The sequence below is a fragment of the Tachypleus tridentatus genome, chromosome 8, assembly GCF_004210375.1.
Source record: "Tachypleus tridentatus isolate NWPU-2018 chromosome 8, ASM421037v1, whole genome shotgun sequence".
Taxonomy (NCBI): domain Eukaryota; kingdom Metazoa; phylum Arthropoda; class Merostomata; order Xiphosura; family Limulidae; genus Tachypleus; species Tachypleus tridentatus.
In genome coordinates, this window is record NC_134832.1 from 24,505,774 (window position 1) to 24,529,748 (window position 23,975).

General features: G+C 33.6%; 1 long non-coding RNA gene across 1 annotated transcript; it reads right to left on the reverse strand.

Annotated features, from left to right (window-relative positions):
* Positions 1–6,190: 6,190 nt before the first annotated feature.
* Positions 6,191–22,467, reverse strand: LOC143224111 (uncharacterized). Its single transcript, XR_013013218.1, has 3 exons — positions 22,264–22,467; positions 10,011–10,115; positions 6,191–6,294 (listed from the first exon to the last, which is right to left on the reverse strand). It is a non-coding gene; the product is annotated as an uncharacterized LOC143224111 (long non-coding RNA).
* Between the last annotated feature and the right edge of the window lie 1,508 nt (positions 22,468–23,975).

Below are 23,975 nucleotides of genomic sequence, written 5' to 3' on the forward strand. Positions count from 1 at the left end.
ATCCAATATGGTGTTTATTTTTCCTCCCACTATATATATATAAATTTGAAAATATATTTGGAGATACTATAATAAGACATACGCCCTTTCCAAACCAAGTAGTTGATAAGGTGTTTGGGATTATTAAATCAAATATCTATTAACATGTTTGGGAGGGCTAGACCAAAATATATGCTCTTGAAATTATAAGACGATCGACTCAGAAACAAAGAAAGGAATGGCGCACAGTTGTAGCTGTTAGAAGGAAGGAGAAGAAAAATACAAAATACAGTGTCAGAGATGCCAACTATTACGACTTTGGTGTATACATTACGACTATACGCTCATACAAACAAATATTACGACTTGTTGCAACTCCCAAATTATTATATATTATATAGGCCTATACAATAAAGTGATAAATTGTTCCCCCAGGGCTTGAAAGGGGTGAAAAGAAAATTTCTAGTGAGATACAAATAAATATTGATAATAAGACATAGTCCAAATGGCTACTTGCAATACTCACGTTTGTGCTTGAAATAATAAAAAAAATATTTGTATCTCCGACGTCTACCAATAGTTTGAGTGCGGTGCTTCTCCATACTGAGTACGTTGGGGAATCCATAGTTACGTCATCAGTGCTTGTCAGCAAATAAGCGCTAGCGTAAATGGGTATTTCTTGTTTTCTAAGCGGCATAGAAACACCAATGCGATCGTTCACAAGATGGGAAAAAAGAGGTCCCGTTCACCAAATTGTCTTGTTCCTGTCAAATCTAAAAGGACTAAAACTGTGAATCAAAAACTTAGGAAAGAGTATAGTGCAAAAAATCCGGTCATTGCATCAAAAGTCAATGACAGTCTCGCGTTTTGTACAGTTTGTTACATCGATTTTTCTGTGACGCATGGCGGGATAAACGATTGTTCCAGACATACAAAATAGGCATCTCACCAACAAAAGACTGAGGCAAAGACAAAAACGATGCAGATAATGACATTTATGAGGAAGAATTTAGAATAAGAAACCATAAATGCAAAAGTGATGTTCACGCAATTCGTCACTGCTCATAATTTACCCCAAGATGTAGCCGATCATGCAGGACATCTATTAAGAAAAATATTCCCAGACTCTGATATAGCAAAAACATATGGCTGTGCTAGAACCAAAACTACAGCAATTGTACAAATGTTGGGTTGTGAAGATGACAAGATGATTTCAAGCATACTTACTAACAGTGTTTACAGTTTAGCCACAGATGGATCCACAGACATGGATGACTCAAAACTGTATCCAGTGGTTGTACGATATCTTGACCCTTTGCTTGAAAAAACTGTTTGTTCTCTTTTGACAATGGTGGAATGGAAAGAAGCTGCAACGGGAGAGTTTGTTTTGAATTTCGCGCAAAGCTACTCGAGAGCTGTCTGCGCTAGCCGTCCCTAATTTAGCAGTGTAAGACTAGAGGGAAGGCAGCTTGTCATCACTACCCACCGCCAGCTCTTGGGCTACTCTTTTACCAACGAATAGTGGGATTGACCGTCACATTATAACGCCCCACGGTTGAAAGGGCAAGCATCTTTGGTGCAACCAGGATTCGAACCCGCGACCCTCGGATTACGAGTCGAACGCTTTAACACACTTGGCCATGCAGGGCCCCCAATGGGAGAGAATATTTTCAAGCTTTTAGAACACGAACTGACAAAGAGGAAAATTCCATGGGAAAACTGTCTTAGTTTTTCTTCAGACAATGCTTCAGTTATGTCTGGTATAGGTAAAGGTGTGATGGGACACATCTCAAGACGACAGCCTAGCATTTACTTCATGGGCTGTGCCTGTCACCTCATAAATATTGCTGCCCAGAAAGCTTCCAGAGAACTGCCTTGCCCAGTTTCTGATATATTGATAGATATCTGCTATTTTCTGGACAAAAGTGCTAGCAGAAAACAACATTTCAAAGAGTTTCAAGGATTGTATGACAAAGAAACAAGAAAAATTCTACAACTTGTTAACACAAGATGGCTATCACTTGGGGTGTGCCTCTACAGGATACTGGACATGTGGAAACCATTAAAGAAGTATTTTTACTGTGAAAAGGAAAAACTAGATTCAAAAGGATCTAAACGTGCAGCTCAGTCTTGTAGCAAGACTTTAACAGTCAGGATATTCTCTCAGCCACACAGGGACACAGTCAATACACCCTCTCAGCCACACAGGGACACAGTCAAGTCATGCTCTCAGCCACATAGGGACACAAGACAACAGTCTCCAAAAGCAGACAAAGAAACATTTAATATAACTCAATATATGTTTACGCAGTCTGACCTTGAACTAAAGAGCGAGACAAGTAATAAAAAAGAGAAGAAAACGAAAGCTAGCAAGAAAGTAATCAAGAAAAGTCATGCACAGAGCAAGTTAGATAAGTTAACAGTTTTCTTGGACAACAAAATAAACTTGTTATTTTATCTTTTTCTTCAGTCTGCAATTCCTCTATTTGAGCAAGCCAATTTGATATTGCAAAGAGAAGAACCTTGCATACACATTATGCATAGAACTCTGATTATACAAGTTAAAAAATATACTTGTCAGATACATCAAGCCAGAATATCTTGAAGGCAACATCACTGAACTTGACTACAACAATGAATCCTTTCACAAATTTGATGAGGCAGTTTCTATTGGAAATGCTGACAAGAAATACATTGTTAAATATGAAAAGGACCTGGACCTGATCAGCTTCTACAACAGTGTCAAGAAATACTATATTGCAGCTACAAATTACATGATGAGACATTTCCCTCTAAATGATGAACTTATGATTCATGCAGAGGGGGCTGATCCAAAACTGAAAGTCAGCAAAGATTTCTCTTCTCTACGCTTCTTCACATACAGGCATCCTGTCGTTGTCAATACACATAAGCACGACACTACTGACAAGTTGGAAGGGCAATATTTGAACTATCAAATTGATACTTTCTCAGAAACTGTCCTTCAATTGAATGTCGACAAGTATGACATTCTGTGTAGGGTTATGCTTGGAATTCTTACAGTCTTACATTCTAATGCTGACAGTGAAAGGATATTTAGTTTAGTGACTAAAAACAAAACCAAGTTCAGACCAAACTTTGAGCACCTCAGTTTTGAGCAGTATTATAACACACAAGATGTGTATGCAGTCAAATGAACAATGTTGTTATAACTCCCAACCATCCAGAGACATTCTCATGAAAGCAAAGGCTGCAACAGCTGCAAAACTATTACAATAAGTGTCATAAACATGAAATAAACTAGTTCTTACACAAAGGCTTTTTCTGCTTACTGTTTGTGCATGTTCAATGTTGTTTTACCAGTATGTTTGTTACTCTGAACTAAAAAGAAAACATAATTTCAAAAGAATTTTTTCAATTTATTTATTAAATACACAAAACACGGTCATAAATGAGCAATCTCTAGCAGTAATAAATAATAAGTTATAATAATAATATAATAATAAACAGCTTAAAGACACTGGTCAGGCCTAGTAGCCACAATGATAAAAGGCTCTGTCTACAATCATTACGCTCAGTCATTTGAAATAGTTGGCATCTCTGCAGTCTCCTTCTCCCTATGGGGCAGATGTAAGAAAAAGTACCAATTTAACTTTTCTTTTAATAATCCAAACATCTTAAAATTATGAGTATTTTTTCACGAACTCTCGTTTTTTATTAGTCAATACTGTTTCATGTTTTGGCAGTAGACAAAAAAGTTCATAGAATCATGCAATCATAAAATTATAAATAGTATACATCTACGGTAAAATTCTTACATTAGATATTTTCAATCAAAATCAGTTTATTTGACATATGCTACCGACCACTTCAAGATAATATAAATATATGACAGCTTCTATTGATGTATATTTACAGTTTTCTGTTCAGTAAACAATCGTTGATATCATTTTCTATACAACATTTGGATGATTGATACCGAGGGAGGCATCATTGCATTGCATTTTATAACATGTAACAAAAACAACATCTATTCGTTATCATCCTACATTACGACGTTATGTCCAGAATGGTATTGCACACGTTTCAATTGAGCTGCTGAGACAAACGCCCACTGTCTTACAACGTTCAATATTTATCGTAAAGTAAAATCGATCATGTAGCAAACCCTAGACGACAGTAACTACATACATATTTCTTATGCAAATGGGAATAAAGTAAGAACTGGACCTTTATTTAAGTAGCTCTATTATATGCATTTCAGATCAAAGAACTCGTAGTAATTAGTCTAAATTACTATAAAAGATTTAAATAGGCACATTCAAAGATACTCTTATTTCCAAGTATTATATAATTTCACTTGTATTTCTAAAGAGCTATACTAAACCTGAGCAAAAAATACAATATAATACTCGTCCAATTTTGTTGAGGAAAAATTTGTTTATTTGAATTCCAAATTGATTTTAATTTCTGTACACTTATATAACGCAAACAAATATCGTAGATGTATATACATTTACATATATACATTTGTTTACTTAACTTTATCAAAAAGTAGTAATTTTCACTACAAATTATATGTATACACACATTTAAAAAACCGCAATACAAATGGCATGAGAGTGAAAAAGTTATACTTTTGGAAGTGAAATACTACTACAATATTATGTTTAACTTTGATTCTGAAAGTTTCTTTAATAATTTTTTTACCCAACACATTGTTTTTATTCACAAGTAATAACAAGCGTGGAGCATGCGCATACCCGACTTTCATAATTGTCCTGAGATACACTTAGACTAATTTTTTGTTAAGATAATGTTATAAATGCTAATTTAACTATTTTTTGTTTATGTTCAGTCATTTTCTGTTAGTGGTCCTTCATTAGATTTTTTATGTACATTATAAAAAAATGGTTCTAAAAGAAATATTCCTACATGGTTAAATGTTTGACCTAGCTATTTATTAATTATGGTGGCAAAGAAGTTTGTTTATATGGAAGGGCAAATGGACGTTTCTTTTTCATACAAAAATTCTTATAAATATTTTGACGAAATTTTCAAAAATCTTCTACCAAGGGTTAAAAACATTAAAACATCAATAATAACGTATTTTAGCGCTATCTATTGGGTAAGAAAGATATTTGAGTTGTTTAAACACATACATGTTTGTTATATAAGATAACATTGTCTCTTATTTACTCTATAACTATATTCGTATTTTTCGAATACACAAACAGCTGTATATGATAATAAATATAATCATAAAAATTACAACAAATTCTCGATTCTTTTCAGATTTGAACGCAATATTTCTAGATGTTAGTTGAACAACATAATTGATGTGACATATCGTTTTTATAATTGAATGTTAACAAATAATTCAGATATCTAATGTAAGCTATCATGTTATTCTTGTTTTTCCTAATACTGTAATATCTTACTCTAAACCTGATTTTAAAAAGTTATAAAAATCCCAATTCGACCAGGATTTACAAACCAAATTGCTTGAGAAAAAAACAACACTTAACCATTATGAACGTTACCAACAGAAAGTGAAGTGTTACCGACAAAGAAAGCGTTAAACAGAGAGTACGTTTTATAATATGTGCAGCCTGGCATGACTAGGTGGTTAGGGTGCTTGACTCGCAATATGAGGGGACGGGCTCGAATCTTGCTTTAAATAAGCTTATAATAAGAATGAATTCCCTTTTTACTATAATATATAAACTCTAAATATATATATAGAGTTATATTTATATATATAATAATCTACAAATTTGGAAAGAAATGCACACAATATAGTTTCAAAATAGTGGATAAAATATCTTCCAATTCGTTTTACTATATATATGTATTTAACTCTGTTTTGACAAATACCTTCGGTATTAGAACGAAAACAATGTTCTCATCAGTAGTCAACAGGGCTAGATGAGAAATTTGTTCACGTGTTTACATGTAAGCAAAGTTAATTATAAGAAGAAAACGAGCCAAGCTGTAAGTTGCCACAGGAACTACTGTGACAAAAAATTTATTATATTTTCACAAGTAAGTCAGATCATCAAGACAAAACATTTAAAACAAGAGGGATTCCTCAATAGCCGTGGCAATATCAGAAGTAGTTAACTTAATAAACATAATTATTAGATATTTTGCCATGAAAATCTAAAATATCAAAAGGTTCCTTTCCCCTAATAACGAACAGTTTATAATTATAAAAGGCATATATGCATTTTTTACCTTGCGCCTGCATTTTTACTGGTGCGTTTCTTACACACTCCGCAATGGCGTCTTCTATGGTGTGCGCATCAGTTTTTTTATCGGCCAGCTGGTATGGTTCTGTAACAGACAATATTTATACATACATGTTAAACGTGACACTAAGTACCCCCCCCAGTGACTCAGCGGTATGTCTGCGGACTTACTACGCTAAAAATCGGGTTTCGATACCCGTGGTGGGCAGAGCACAGATAGCCCATTGTGTAGCTTTGTGCTTAATTAAAAAAAAAAAAAGACACTGAGCAAAAGCATATTAAAATTTTGCAGCTATTCTACATTAATTCATGATGGATTTTACCATGAACCCTCAGTGATGACGAGAAACCCACTTGTTGAGAAATTTATATGCAAAAACGGCTCGTTTGGGCCACACTCTATGGCCTCTGGTGTCAGCTGCTAGCATAGCCCTATACCATATATATATTTTATTGACATGAAACATATCAAACAGATACATATGTCATATATATGTATATATTATTTTCTGTGCTGCCAGCGTAGATATCCTCATTAGCATTGCAATTTGCCTATTTATATATTAATTTGTATGTTTCAAAAATACTATATAGTAGCATCTTTCTACTGCAGCAACATTTCTTTGAAATACAATATTTTTAAAATTTAACAATTAGAAAGTCTACAAAGAATACTGCAGCAGCATTGCAGAAACAGTTCTCTGAAATATAATCTTTTAAAAACTACAGGGTATTCGGAAAGTCACTGTGCAGTTTTGTAATCATATGTCTATTCAGTCTATTTCAAGCCAGCAACTGATAACGGTGTTTAGAAACAAAATAAGAAGGATCCAAGCCTGTATTGATGCCAACAGTGGTCACTTTCAACATATAATTGTCATTCATATTTACCTCCTGTATTCTATATTGAAACATGTCTGTTAATAAATATATAAGTGAACAGTGACTTTCTGAATACCCTGTACAAAGAATACTGAAGCAACATTGCACCAACATTTCTTTGTAATATATTCTTGTGTGTCCTAAACATAATGCACAGCATTTAATATGTGTAGTCTGTTTAATATTGAATCAATATTGCTCAAATTAAAACTTGTAATACTGAATTTCTGCAATGTTTAGCAAAGGTTGCAGGAATGTTACAAATCATGCAACACTCCTGCAACCCTCTTGTAATGTTGCAGGAACATTATGTGTTTGCTGGGTAAGCCCATAAGTTATAATGGTGGGAACAGTAGTCAGAAACTATTCAAAGAGCAATAAAACAATAAATAGTCTGTATACAGTTATGAGTTTAAAGTGACTTAGGATAAACAAAATGCAGTTTTATGTCATTTTAGAAAGATAAAAGGGGGTAATATTGGTTTTCTTTGGTGGTTACAAGATTTCAAATTAGCCAACCTCATAGAGAAGTAACGTAACAGATAAAATATAAAGCTTTATGGAATTTATTTGAACTGTATTTGCGAGGTTTTAGAGACTATACAAATGAAATTTGTGATTTTGGGGACAAATAATAGTATTTTTAATCTTCAAATATTACAGATTACAACAAATAAGAAACTGTACAAAATACAGTCTATTATACTGCACTTCTATGGTTTAAACACTGCATTTTTTCTATTAATTCAAGTTGCCTTTCTTTTTGTAAGAGAACATAAATGCCATTGTAATGGTAAGAGAAACAAATATCAAAAGCGTGTTAAGCTTTCACTTTTTGTGCTCCACAACTAGCATAATAGTGAGAGAAACAAAAATCACACAGTGTCAAGTTTTTACTCTTCATGCTCCAAGGTCATAAAGAACTTGTGACAGAGTATGTCCATGTTCTGCTCTTCTAATACTTAAATTTCTACCAGTTTCTTCTAAATACAAATTATTACAGTATGTACATTCTAATTGCAAATTACAACTTTCTCAATAGTAGTCTAAAGATTAATTTTTTTCCTGGTGAGATTACAAATTTTCCTAAAACTGCAAGCTTATACATCCTTTACATTTCTTTGCAATCTTTTTATTATATTTGATAGGCCAGGTACATAAGTATCTACACAATAAACCAAATTATCTGAATGGTTTTTCTGTCAACATATCAGTTCCTAAGTTCTTTTAGCTTTACTAATGTACATGCTTTCACATTCAGAAATAATTTTATAAATATCTGTTTTATCACATTATATTCAATTATTATTAATGTATGGGTTATATACATATATATGATAAACACTGCTGTGTTTATATGAATATTAAATTTTTTAGAAGATAAACTAGGCATGTAAGTTAAAATTAAAGTGTTTAGATATTTTTACCAATTATTATCAAACCTTTGTTCCATATGCTTGTTAATTGCTCTTTTAATGATGTGTGGGACAAAACCTTTATCAACTGCTACACATCTCAACAACAAAAATACAATAAAAACAGAAAGCTGATATATTTTTAGTTTATCTTCTTCTTGTGACATGATCATTGGAAAAGGTTTATAAAATAAGGTAGTCTATTTTTCCAGTTTTTATGCACTTGAAATGTATAGTATTATTTTATTTTACCTGATAAGTGAATTCAATTACAGGCTCTAAATTCTTTGAATAATTAGCAAACTTTGTTTAACTTTGTAGGGGTGAAAGAGAGACATGAGGTTAGGTTCTACAATTAACATTTGAAGAAACACTGTCAGTCTTGAGATAAGCCAAGATTACATTCCCTATAACACACTATATACACATACTGATCATAAAAGCAGAAACCTCTCTTAATATCATGTCAAAACCTGTGTGCCCTAATGACTGCTTGAATATGCCATAGCAACAGATTCTTATGATATCAGAGAGCAGACTACACCCCTCCAACCTCTACTTCCTTGAAAATTAATGGTAGTGGATGCACTTTCAGAGCCCACATTTCAGCATATCTCATAGATACTTAATGGGATTGACATCTGGTGCAAGGATGGATGCCAAAATTGTGTCACATTCTTCAAACCATTAGCATGCACACACAGCATGACAGATTGCCATCCTGAAGATAGTTTACAACTGCTGTGGTGATGAAGCACGACCAAGTCCATTTGATCCAGTATAACATTCAAAGAAGTTACCTCTCCCTCCATCAACATTAGAAAGCTCAGCCCATCAAAGTTGAGCATTCATAACACAATTAATCCACTACTAGAAGACTCAACTCAAATTCCTGGCAAAAATATAGGTGAAAAAAATCAATTTTTCTCAAAAATATTTTGAGCCTGAAAGACAACCAAGATTAGTCAGAAAATTTGCTTTTCTTAACCCCATGCAGTGAAGAGGTTAATGCCAGATGAATTTTGACAAGCATTACTGGACTTAGTTTAATTTCAACACACAAGAGCAGACTGTTAAAAATGCATGAAAACAAAGAAATTTCAACTCAAGTGCACCAGGAGAATTGTATAAAAACCACTGTTTGAAGACTGACCAGTAGACATGCTGTATAGAGAATTCTTGTATTCAAGTAACCAATGTCACCATTTTACCTTTGTATCAACAGCAGTGGAACCAACTACAATTTGTCAAACTTTTCCACTGGTCAAAAATTCAATACTAGGTCTGTATGGCACCATTCAATGCAAGGACGATCTGTTATTTGGTATAACCAGATGGTTTTCAGAGTGGCCAAACTATAGGTTCTGCAGCTTCCTGATCATTTTTGGATAGAAAGACACTGGTAAAGTATTGCTCCTTTTTTACATACATACATAATACAGAAATGCCAGAAACTATATGAAAACTATTTTTGACCAACAAAAAATATGGAAAACATATTTACCTGTGAATAACAATTCTGTTATTTGGAAGATCATAGTTAATAATAAGTGACATCTGTTACATATCTGTTCTTTGAGGCTATACATCTGTTGTTATTAACACTTGGCTGAAACAAAGAAAGACAAAATTAAATACAGATACTAGTTTACTGCTTGATACACAACACATTGTATTAAAATATTTAGGAAAATAATCCAAAATAAAGTAAATTTTGAAAAATCTTCCTTTTAATTACAAAGTACAGACATTATAATGGTGTCTTTGTTTCCCAGTGGTACATCTGTAAACTTGCAATACCAGAAACTAGCTTTTGATACTCATAGCAGTCAAAGCACAGCTTGTCCTTTGCATGTCTTAAACTCAAGCTAAAATCAAACAAATGTTCTGTTAACACTGTTATTATAATATTTGTTTTAGAAATTTTGCTACTACTTAAACTAATTTTAATGCTTTTTGATACCTTATCAAAATATGTTAAATAATTTTTTTAAATCAAAAAGTATAATATTAAGACCCAAGAATAACTTTTATAATTTTAAAAAATAAACACACATGAAATCACCCAAGACATACTTTGATGGATACCAAATATAGAAATTAATTTGAAATGTTTTAAAAAATATTATGTAACTAAACATCAACATTCTGAAGAGTTGAAATATAAGCTTTCTTAATAAATTGTAAACTAAAAGCAACAATGTGACATGAGCAGTGATATCTTAATACTTAAGAATAACAAACATGTGAGCCAGTCTCATTTGGTGTAATTTGTTAGGAGTTTTAATTTCAAATAACAATGAATTATGTATCTTAACATGTTACTTATTTATTCCAGTACAGAGTAAAAAGTTAAATATAGGTAACCAAATGCCTGAACAACTTCTAGGGAAGTGAAGCTATTGTTTTCCAAAAGAAGTGGTTATTTTACTAATCTGTAAAATATTACACACTAAAAAATAAAAGGATTGCTAAACAGTTATTGGTAATTTTAAATGAGATTCAGTTTTCATTCAACGTGTTATTCAGTAGTGGAAGACAAAAGTGTCATTTTAACTGTTGAAAACAAATCAACTTAAAATATAGCTGAAATATACATGGTTCAGAATAGTGTATAAATTAGTAACCATAGTTTATATATCTTTCACTATTTTGTCCTCACTGTCATGCATATCTGTAAAAGGTTCTCTCATAAAAGGTAAATCCAACTCACCACTTTCTAGAATGAAACTCTTTTTATACAGCAACTATCTTTCTGTGCCATGTCACCATGCTATGACAATATGGTAATATTTGCTTCTCTCTTAACTACCTACAATGTCCATTAAGCAATGTAGTCATATCACTCATTCAATAATGAGATGACTCAAGTGTATACAAAGAAGGTCTTTAAAGAATCTTAACATTGAAATTTGATCTTGTACCAAAGTGATGAAACAGAATAAATGAACATTTAAAAACTTCATGTGCAACTTCAATTTATTATACAATATCATAAAAATGACTAAAACTGAGCTTCCAAGTAATACAATTTCATTAAAAATACAAACTTTTAAACTGCTACTGATACTCTTACTGATTAATTACAGATTGAGGTTATTTTTATAAACTGATGTGTTACAAATAGTCACACATCAATGCTTAAAAAATAATCTGTTACAAACTGTAGCACAAAAATAAATTTTAAAACATTCAAATTAATTAAAAACTGCTTAACCTTTGCTAACAGGCACCCTTTACTGCTCATATCACAAAGTTTTTAGTGACCTACATTAACATTTAATTAAACCACTTTTTGTTTATGTTATGCTAATTAGTATAGCATAAAATTTGTATACTGTCAAAATATAGATCATTGGATCTGATTTTAAGTTCTTGATTTTATGAGACATTAATAAACACAAAAATCCTCTATTTTCCTTAAGATAATGAAAAATTGCATTCTTTCTCCAAGCATTTCTTCTGTAATTTATTTAACACCCCTCTAACAAGGACAAAAATTATTTAAACTTACTTATTACCAAATATCATCACTCAGAAACAACAATTTTTATAGCCTTCAATCTTGTTAGGTTACAGGGCCAAATAAAAAATCATACCCCTCTTGTCAGACCAACCTGTCACATTCTCTCTGCCAGGGTTTGTTGATAGTTCTCTTGTTTAATTACTTATTAGCTGTAACCAGTTAGAAAGTCAAGGTTTTCATCTATTAAATGCCATATAGTATTATATTGTTTTCTAAAAAGATATTGACTAATGAAAATTAATGTACAATGACTCTTGTTGCATAATTAGAAAGCCAGAAATATTATGATAGTCATGAGCCATTGTCTGCTTTTTGTTCTATGTTTTTTGATGCATTATTTAATCACATAAAAAGTATTTAGTGCACTACTATCGTTAATACAAAAAAGTAGAGTTAAGTGTCATCAACAATTGGCAGCAAAATAAAAAATAAGTCTAGGCAAGTATGGTATTTCTTGTTTTTTATACGTATTCTTTTTATAATTATTATAAAAGCAACTAAAGGGTAAAAAGTCAAATTTATAGGTTAATTGCTGTTAGATTTGATAAAACAAACACCTATAATAATATGATAAAAAATTCGTAAGGCATGCATGTGAGTAGCTTGGAGTATTGCAAATCAATACTGTTAAAGTAAGCCTCATAATTTATAGTTGTGCAAACAGTAGTCAGAAACTATGCAAAGAGCAATAAAACAATAAATAGTTGCATACTGTTTCAAAATGTAGTTTCATGTCATTTTAGGAGTAATATTGGTTTACTTTAGCGGTTACGAGATTAGTCAGTTTAACCAACCTTGTAGAGATGTAACAAAACAGATAAAATATAAAGCTTTACTCAATTTATTTGGACTGTATTTGTGAGGTTTTAGAGATTATGGAAATGAAATTTGAGATTTTTAGGACAAAGAGTATTTTTAATCTTAACATGATCTAGCACACGGTCTAGCAATGAAACAGACTGGATAAAATTTTAATCAAATCTTTAATAAAACTACTTCATTAAATTTTTTTTTGTATATAAGATACTTAATGTTTCCCGAAAAATCTACCAAATTTTGTGAAGACAGATATAATGTATTAAAAGCTATAGTATAAAATATAAAATAGTCCCAATTTAGACACAGTGCATTTAGGTCTTCTAATTTTTCATATACTTCCATTTGTCTACGTTGCCAACAACTTTTCAGAGGATATTAATATCTGATAATCGTTCCGCAAAATATTTTCATCCTCTAGGTTAAAATTCTTTTATTTTTGTAACACTTCGTTGATTAAGTCGATTATGTTACTATTTGGGACGGATCTTCCACTAAAAACTAATTCTTCACGATCAATCCTCGTTAAACCACCACTGGAACATATCAAATTTAATAGAATGTCTTTTTTATATTTCTGAAAAACACTGTCAACGATCTTTAAATTCTCATGGGTCTGCGATTCCATTTTAATTTTAACGGATTCTATGGTTTGTGAATTAAAGATCTAATGATGTTTTTGGAATTAGTTTCTCATCTTTGCTTTACTGACTACGAGTAACGTATTATTTTATTTAACAGAATTCATATTATTATCTGTAGAGATTAATACTTTACGTACCGGCCTTTTACACACTTTGGATTGATAAAGGTAATGTGCCTGTTCTTCAGGAATTAGAAACATTCGCTCTGCCATAATTTTTTTTTTTATATTCCACTAGCTTTACCAATAGCCCATTCTGCCAAACCACCAAATAACGAAAGTATTGGTGCTAAAAATAATGGTAAACTCCCTCTTTTCTGTAATTGCAAGTTTCTTTTCTGTTTGACTTGCGTTTCCTTGATATCCATCTCTGTTAATAATCACTTGTATCGTCTAAGTATCTCTCTTTGTTAACCTGAAGATTACCTGAGAAACTTGAAACGTTGTTTTCTGCTTTATTTTGGTAAAAGTGTTAATACTCATACCAGTCGTCCTGAGACACGTCAAAGTATCTGTTTTTGTATGTTCATCATGGGAATATTACCCTTTAAAACATTTAAAGCACATTCACAAATACTCAAGAAAAAGTTATTTATAGCTCCGGCAATTATTCCTTTAATCTGTTTTTGTGTAGTTTTAGACAATGTATGGAGCAACTCCTTATGCTTTTTAATTCTAAGTGTCATCATGAATGAATTAAACTTTATTTATTTATTTACACAACCATTCAGATATAACATCTACTTTTTCACACTACAGTGATAATAACTTTTAATATGAAATGGATAGGTTAGAGTCGATTTTGAGGGTTGATCAACTTAGGGCACCCAAACAATTCCAGATTGTAACAAGGAATTTTCAACAGACTTCTCAGTATCTCGGCCTTTTATCTCCTCTTTGTATAAATGGTGATAAAGTTCTCTCTCAACAATCTAGCTACACATTTTTCTAATCTCTGTATTTGTTATTATGTCATTGTGAATACTGTAATTTCCTAATTTTTATTTCAAAAGCGTTTTTTCATGAATGAAAAATCAATACAATGGATATCTTTACACACATTTTGGATAGCTATGAAACCATGCTAGTGAATAAGATTTGTTTGTGTGTGTGTGTTTGTGGAAGGAAAGAAACAGAAGTAATTGCGTTACAGTTTTATACCCATTGGCAATATTAAAATATCCTTCTGGTATTCATAAATTGAAATGATTGAATTCGCAGAGTACCTTTTATATATAGTCTACATTTTATATGTGTAATAACTATGACGTATTGTGATCATGTAACACCACAGAAGTGGGCATTGTACTGGATTTTCTAAGGAAAACCTTCGGGTGTAAATTCCTATTGTATTCCTTGACGTCAAATGGATGTAGGTTATGCAGTCTTCCAATGTTATCTGATATGAGCCATTGTAACTTTTTTCTCTAGGGTTACTCGTAAGTAACCCACACATTATATAAGAACTTAAAGATGCAGCAACGCGAAGAATTTATGAAATTTTCCAAGATGTAATTCACAGTAATATGTTTCATGATATCACAGCAAGGCGAAAACATTGAAATTTCCATTTTCAATCCATTGAATCTCCTAACTACTAATTGCAAAGATGCCAAGTTACATGCCGTTCTTCTGTTATATTAGTACAAAATCTAGAATGTATAAAAAATGTTAGCTTCATAATATAGCAACTAAAGCGCTGAACCTAATTTTAAATTAGGGATCACAGGAAAAGCAACCGTTCTACAGCATCCGCTGTCAACTCTTAGCTACTTTTATCCCATAGAATAGAGGGAATGACTGTTACATTATAACGCTCCCATTGCTGTAAGAGCGAGCATGTTCGGCAACTGGATTCGATCCCGCGACCCAGTTACAGGCCCTAACCATCAAGTCCGTATAAAATAATTACCTTGTATTTTAATAAATTCACAAACTATAGCATTTCAAATGAGTAAAATCCAACATTAATATTTTATTTTATAACTCTTTTGTGCCGTAGCAGAAATCATGCTAACATAAACAATGACCAATAAACATTACATTAAAGCTGTTATTGTCAGTAAATATGCTAGATAATGGTGATACAAAATTATCAAATTCCCGTATCTCAAGAGTTTTCGTTCAGGGTCAAACGTAATTGTGATGACTCATTAGATAAACTCGGTAGTAAATTTTAAAAAATGTTATTTTTAATTACGTATCGAAAAGTAACCTTTTCCAGACTTACAAAAACAAAAACTTGATGATGAGTCAGTGGCACTTGATGTAAAATGTAAACATTTCCCATGTGATTTGCCTCCCGCTAGTACAGTGGTATGTCTTCGAACTTACAATGCTAAAATCAGGGGTTCGATTCCCCTCGGTGGGCTCAGCAGATAGCCCGATGTGGCTTTGCTATAAGAAAACACAAACACCCATGTGATTTTATTTAAAAATTTAAAATATAATAAACGAACAAAGTTCTATAGATAAGACTGCTTTGTGCAGTAATTTCATTGTTTAACTTAAAAATAGATAATACAAAAACCTTTGCTTCTGGATTATTTTTAATTCCATTTTTTTTTCGAATTATTTTAGTTTTCTCACCTCACATCTTCTACAGGCCTTGCATGGCTAGGTGGTTTGGCACTCGACTCGTAATCTGAGGGTAGCAGGTAAGAATCCCCGTCGCACCAAACATGCTTGCCCTTTCAACCGTGAGGGCATGATAATAGTGATGGACAATCCCATTATTCGTTGGTAAAAGAGTAGGCTAAGAATTGGCGGTGGGTGGTGATTAGGTGTCTTCCCTCTAGTCTTACACTACTAAATTAGGGTCAGCTAGCGCAGAGAGATCTCGTGTAGCGTTGCACGAAATTCCAAAAACAAACATCTTTACTATTTTTTCTCACATTCTTCTTTTCTCCCCTTGGATTAACGGTCATACCTACAGTATTTACGAAAAATGATTTAAAAAAAGGTGAAAGCTGCTGCTATTTGCCTTACACAGATAGTAAAAACGGTTTGCTATTGTATTTTTCGCGTTCCTAGTTTAACAGTTCAAGATTAGAGGGAAGGTAGCTTAGTTACCACCAACTCTTGGATTACTCTTTTACCAACGAATAATGAGACTGACTGTAACAAATAATTATGTTCCCTCCACGGCTGAAAGAGAAAGTACGTTTAATGGGACGGAGAATCGAGCTTGCGACCATAATATCGCGAGTCGAGCGTTGTTAGGTCAGAATAATCGATTGCAACTTATAACGTACTAGCAGAGTATCCGACGTTGCTCGGATGAAAATAACTTTAAATATCCCGAGTTGTTTTAATTAAATCAACCATATTAATCGTGATTTTTTGTAAAAAAAATTAAAATAAATTTTATCCACTTAGAACAATTAATTATAATCAATAAAAGTAATGATGTCCGAAAAAACTTTGATAAAACTATTTTAATCAAAGCAAATCTGAGTACACTGTTAGGCTTGGCATGGCCAAGCGCGTAAGGCGTGAGACTCGTAATCCGCGGGTTCGCGCCCGCGTCGCGCCAAACATGCTTCGCCCTCCCAGCCGTGAGGGCGTTATAAGGCAACGGTCAATCCCACTATTTGTTGGTAAAAGAGTAGCCCAAGAGTTGGCGGTGGGTGGTGATGACTAGCTGCCTTCCCTATAGTCTTACACTGCAAAATTAGGGACGGCTAGCACAGATAGCCCTCGAGTAGCTTTGTGCGAAATTCCAAAAACCAAACCAAACCATCCTGCATGTGCGTTGTGGGATATTTCAATTTCCGAAACAAAGCTTCTTACTTTTCAGTATCCTAATTTTTACTGTGTGGACAAGTATCGTTCCATTTAATTAATGGCCTGGCATGGCCTAGCGCGTTAAGGCGTGCACTTCGTAATCTGAGGGTCGCGGGTTCGCGCCCGAGTCGCGCCAAAACATGCTCGCCCTCCCAGCCGTGGGGGCGTTATAATGTGACGATCAATCCCACTTTTCGTTGGTAAAAGAGTAGCCCAAGAGTTGGCGGTGGGTGGTGATGACTAGCTGCCTTCCCTCTAGTCTTACACTGCTAAATTAGGGACGGCTAGCACAGATAGCCCTCGAGTAGCTTTGTGCGAAATTCCAAAACAAACCAAACAAAACATTTAATTAATGAAGTATTGATTTATTTTATTCTTGTTACAACCCAACATAAATGAAAAGTTACCAATGACAAACGTTTTTATAAAGCCATCGTATAGCTGATTCCTACAAGTACACGCAAGCAAAAAAAAAAAATGGTTGAAACAAGCCTGTTTAGTTAAGAGAGCATACGTGTATGTTCGAGAGTAAGCTCCAGCCTTTCTCAGTTAAGGGGAGTTAGAGAGAAGGCATATGTGTGTAGAAGAGAGAGAGAGGGAAGGAGAACAGAGAAGCAAATGAAGGATGCACGAAATTTATAAATCATTTCAATATGTAACTGATCACGGATAGAATGATTAGGAGAAGTCCTCACACAGAGAAGAAACATAAATAATAGTCCCCTTGATCATACACAAATCCGACCTCTTCAATGTGATGTCAGCTGGTTCTTTTGTTCGCCAAAAAATTGTCATATTGGTCAAAGAAAGAGAAATTAGTGTTTATATATAAACAGATTTGGTGAAGATATATTGATGTGCAGTGTGAATGGTTGGTGGTACTGGAACCTTATTGGTTGATCAGTAGCAGCCGTACGTTATTATCTCTAAATCTGTATTTCCGTTGAATGAAGGTTGTAGTTGTTTGCGTAAAATAGATTTTGATCTTTCTGGTTTTTGAAAGCATATCTGTGAGCCTGTAATTGTCCAATTTGATAGTTTACTGTAGTTGCGAACTTTAGTTTTGTCAATATTCTTGTATGATTTGGCTTGTTTTGAATTTCCAACGAAGCTACATGAGGGCTATCTGCGCTAGCTGTCCCTAATTTAGCAGTGTAAGACTAGAAGGAAAGCAGCTGGTCATCATTACCCACCGCCAACTCTTGGACTTCCCTTTTACCAACAAATAGTGGATTGATCGAATTTTATAACACCTCCAAAGCTAAAAGGGCGAGTATGTTTGGTGTGATGGGAATTCGAACCCGCGACCTTCGGATTACGAGTCGAAAGCCTTAACTACCTGGCCATGCTGGCCCATTCTTGAATGAGTTTCCGTCATGCTTGCACCAAAATGTCATTCTATCTCTCAATTTGTTTTTAGCGTAAATAAACTATGAATTTTAGAGTTATGGGTCCATAACTTTACCGCTAACTAACCGATGGGTATGTAGGCTACGTTGTAGAAATGAGAATATGGTTTTGTGCTTTTTGTTCATTGTTTTATTTATGTAGCATGGACGCATTTGTCTAAAGAATTTCTGATAGACATCTATACTGAAATTTCTGGATATGCGTATACTCTTTTCCCAATCAAATTCTGAATGTAAGATGACATCACAATCAGTATTCGGAGAGAATTAGTATTTCTGCGAGTGGTCCACCTAGACTCTTTCACTGGACTACAAATAACAAGATAAATATATTTATTAATGTAAATTTAAGGCAGCTTTAGCCCTGTTTGCATGTAGTGCTATAATATAACATGACATCATATTCTATCTAAATATATGTGAATTTAATTAATGTATTGAAACACGATACTTGAATTTATATGTATTTATACTTTATATCGCTGGGGATGCAGTGCGTTTACGGACTTACAACGCTAAAATCCAGGGTTCTATTCCCAGCAGATAGCTCAATGCTCTAAAACAAACAAACAAACAGTACGCTTTATACGAACTGTAAAATAAGATTAAGCCATATAAACACCTGAGAAATCTTAGTATAATTTTGCAGCAAGACCTGTTAATCAGCACTGAAACTTATTCAACATCATAAACATTGTCTTTTTATAATAACTGTGTTTCTGACAATAAATCTGCATTGAAACCCTTCTCTTCCAAAACACGATGCTCAAATACTTAAAAATCGGCACATGCACATTATAATCCACATATGGGTTTTAATGGAATAATTTAATTGTTCTGTCCATTTCTCTATAAGTGATACATCTAGATAGAAGTGTAATTCTAAAACCATTACGTAAAAATATTCCGTATACATGTGTTCTTTTGGCCTGATTTCCCTATACAACTACAAGGTTTTTGACATAATTTCGACATGAGTTTTTTTGTTTAATATGGTAAGAATTTCTCATATACACAAGAAAATATTTGTTAAATTTGTTTTGCAGTGACTTATCGTATTCCTTTCAGGTTGTTAGCTTTTCGTGTTGCACTTTCGAAAGACTTAAAGCGGAATATTTTCATTATTACAAAAACTTCTGCAAAATGCATCTTGAGAAAACATCACCCAATGTCGCAACTCTGCCTTGGAATTCCCAAAAACAACATAAATGATAGATTGCTCGACATATTACAGAGCATTCAAGTCTCAATAACATTTTAATGCATATTTCTATTCTTGAATTTGACACCATAAGTTTTCAAGAAATTGTCGGCTTTGATGTAACTCCAAGATTTTTTACCGAGAAGTCAACTTCGTTTACAGTTGATTTTCATATTCACACTCATTGTCTCTTCATCAGAGATAAATAATTTACATATTTTATGGCACGCTCATACATAAGCTTTTCGTCTGCTTTCTGGCCATTTTCCTATATTCAACAAATGTTTAATTTCGGTTGACAACATTATTTTGGTCTGCAGATTTATCATGTCTTTGAATTCATATACAAATAAATAGTGGAGGTTTCTAGTGTTCCTTTTAGCTCATTGCCGTTTTTTCTTAGTTTTTTTTAAGAAACGATCCTATAAGTTCACGATCGTGCTTTAGTGTGATATAAAACGTACCTGCCACCTTTTGAGCTTCATTAGCAAAGAATCTACTCCTGAGACGAGATTTTAGAATAGCTCTGATAAGCTCAATACAACCCTCCATAAAGAAATTCCAAAGTATGGTTAGCACCTATGCAACAAGTTGGCTATCATAAATTCGTTCTATTTTTCTAGATTTAACTCAACTATTGAATAATTCATATCAGTCAAATACACGGGAATTAAATGCTTAGTTAAGTCTGTTTAATGCAATGTTTGTTTGTTTGTTTGTTTTGGAATTTCGCACAAAGCTACTCGAGGGCTATCTGTGCTAGCCGTCCCTAATTTAGCAGTGTAAGACCAGAGGGAAGGCAGCTAGTCATCACCACCCACCGCCAACTCTTGGGCTACTCTTTTACCAACGAATAGTGGGATTGACCGTCACATTATAACGCCCCTACGGCTGGGAGGGCGAGCATGTTTGGCGCGACGCGGGCGCGAACCCGCGACCCTCGGATTACGAAGTGCACGCCTTAACGCGCTAGGCCATGCCAGGCCCTTTAATGCAATGAAACAAAATGCGAATCCTTCAGGCTACCCTCTAGTCTATAACACATACATTAGAAACGCAGATAACCAGCCATATACTAGTTTAGGGCAAAATATAATAAAAACAAACACACTAAAATCTTTAGGATCTTTACTAAATCAATGGTGTGGATCATTACTGAACTGGTTTACATAATCTCCGAAACACAATTTATGTATATCGTTTGTCAGTGCATGAGTTTTAGATGAATGTTGCTGTATCAAATATGGCCACTTAAAATAATGAAACTTCCCATAACATAAACAAGGACACAATGTAAAACATACTGGAATCGATAATCCAATCAAAATAATATAGTTTTTTCAATATTCACATAAAGCTACTTAGGGGGATATCTATGCTATCTGTTCGTAACGTTGACTTGAAAGACAAGAGAGAGAGTAGCTAATCAACAGCAAATTTCGCCAACTCAAGGAACATTCTTGTCGGAATAAATAATGGGATTTGACTGTCGCCCTCATAATGCACCCAGATGTTTTATTGGACACATATTCAGTGTTTATTATGTTTGGTAATGTTTCCTTCTGAGACAGCCCATTTGATCTAATGAACACTTTGTCAAATTCTATCAGTAACGCCTTGCATTTTTCCAACTGATCTATAGTCAAACTGTTTGCACAATCCTCAGCTGGTAACTTCAGATGTATTGGCAACTATGTATTTGTATCACTAGCTCCTTACCATAATACATATGGGATATATCTTACATTTTTGGCATAACAATCGAAGTAAGCATGACTTTTTTTCTCGATAAAAAAACAAAACCCAATAGGTTTGAATCATAGACTCCAACATAGTATTAACTGTAAGTACAATTTCTGATTATATCCACAAAACACCAAGCAACATTACTTGTACATTAGACGTAACTACAATGTCTCCATCCACATGCAGTCTTCTGTTATTGAGAATATTTTGGCAAATATATATGTAAAAACGGCTCGTTTGTGTTGAGAAAATATTTTACGTAGAGGAGTGAACAAAGTTTCGACCTTCTTGAGGCATATTTCTTTGACAAACGTTCCTAAAAAGCATTTCTACCATGTTATCTGTTTCTCATCAGATCAGTTTCAGTTTTGTTATTTAGCACTTTGCGTTTCCGTGGTCGAATATATTTTTCATAATTAAAACTTTTTAAGGGTGTTGTGTGATAATTAACCTAATGTAGTTGACACAGCGATAAACAGGAGTTAAGCATCAAATTATGCTTTATTATTTTATGTCAATGAATTGTATGTTGATAATACTTATGTTTTAGTGAAAAAGTACAACGGGCTAATCGCTCTCTTCCTACTGCGAGTAATCGAATTACGAATTTCAACATTGTTTGAAACTTACCGTTGACACATCGTTGAAATGAACCGAGAATAAACGTCCTTCACTGAACCACACCACACGACTGTAGAAGTGTTAGGCGTGTCGATAACACCCTGATCGCACAGATAGCACCTCCTGTAGCTTTGCGCAAAATTCAAAAACAAAACAAACAAATACTCCCGGAGCGATAAATTCGCTCCTGGAGGCTACAGCCAAGCCAAGATACTCGATGCCTAAAGATAAAGCTATCGACTTTGTTCAAGCCATTACAAGAGCACGGAAAACAAATCTAGTTTTGTTGGTGGACAACTATTAAACAAAGAAACAAGTTCCCCTTTGCTAGCTCTATGTACAATAGCAAAGAAAGAATTAAACACATTGGATAAAGCTAAATATAATAGTGTAAGAAAAAGACGTAAAGTCAAAAGAAAAATTATAAAACTCACAAATTCGATGGAAAATTCTGAAAATGAGGAAGAAGCAGGAGAAGCAACTGATACCGCGGTAGAGGAAGCTTCTCTTACAACTAACAAAATAAAAGTAACAGCAGAAAAATCTGACACCTTGGATGTTAATAATACAACTGAAAACATTAAAAAAAACGCTGCTATAAACCCTACAGACAGTGAGCTAGACACAGATGGACAATAAAGCTTTACAATAATCACATCTAAAAGAAAAAAACATAATTCATCACAGAGAGAAAAAAACAGTATGTAGTAATATTTTGCAAAAAACGAAGTCTTCAAAATATTCAGTGATAATAGAAGGCATAACAGGTCAATACAATCAACCCCTACTTGCGACAGAGGTAAAACACTGCAAACCACAAGCGTCTGCCCAAAGGGGGTGTCCTTGTTCAAGGGCAAGAGGCTGCTGACCTAAACAGGCTATTGAAAGAATGGCCGGCAGATGCGTTTAAACATGGTAAAATCAAAATCCACCTGCCAGGTAGTAAGCCGTAGCCTAAAACCATAGTTGTAAGAGGGGTGCATCAAACTATAACCTTGACACTATTACCCAAGCACTAGACGAACAAAATATACCACATAGAAATATACAACAGATAATTTTTAAAAAATCACAAGCACCCACACACTTAACACGAATTGTCACTCACAATGGCTACGACATATTAAACCTTATTAAAAATGGAATAATGCTTTGGTATCAAAGATACCAAGTGGAACAACTAAAAACTCCGGCAATTGTAGTAATTCAATGCTACAATTGTCAAAGATTTGGGCACATTTCTGCGGCATGTTTAGCAACACCGAGGTGCTGCGGTTGTGGCGGAGAACACTATATCTTTCAATGTAAAAAGGAACAAGAAACACCTAAATGTTGTAACAGCGGAGAAAACCCCCAGAGCAAATTATAAAGGATGTGACAAATACAAACACATAAAACAACGTATATACCAGATAAGAACAACAACGTCAGAACAGCAACAACCAAATACAAGTACACAACAAAAAACAAACACAATAACAGAAGTTAACAAAACAATTAAAACCACCTATGCACAAATGTTAAAAGGTAACAATCCACAAAAACAGTAAGAACAAAATAATATTACACAAGCAAATAACACCTTAACATGAACACAAAAAAAACAACATCACACTCCCATAATCAAAAACATAATCACAGAATTTATAACAGAATACACAAAACAAAACCAAACAACCAACTGTATTGATATGATAATTAACATCCTGAAAAACACATTA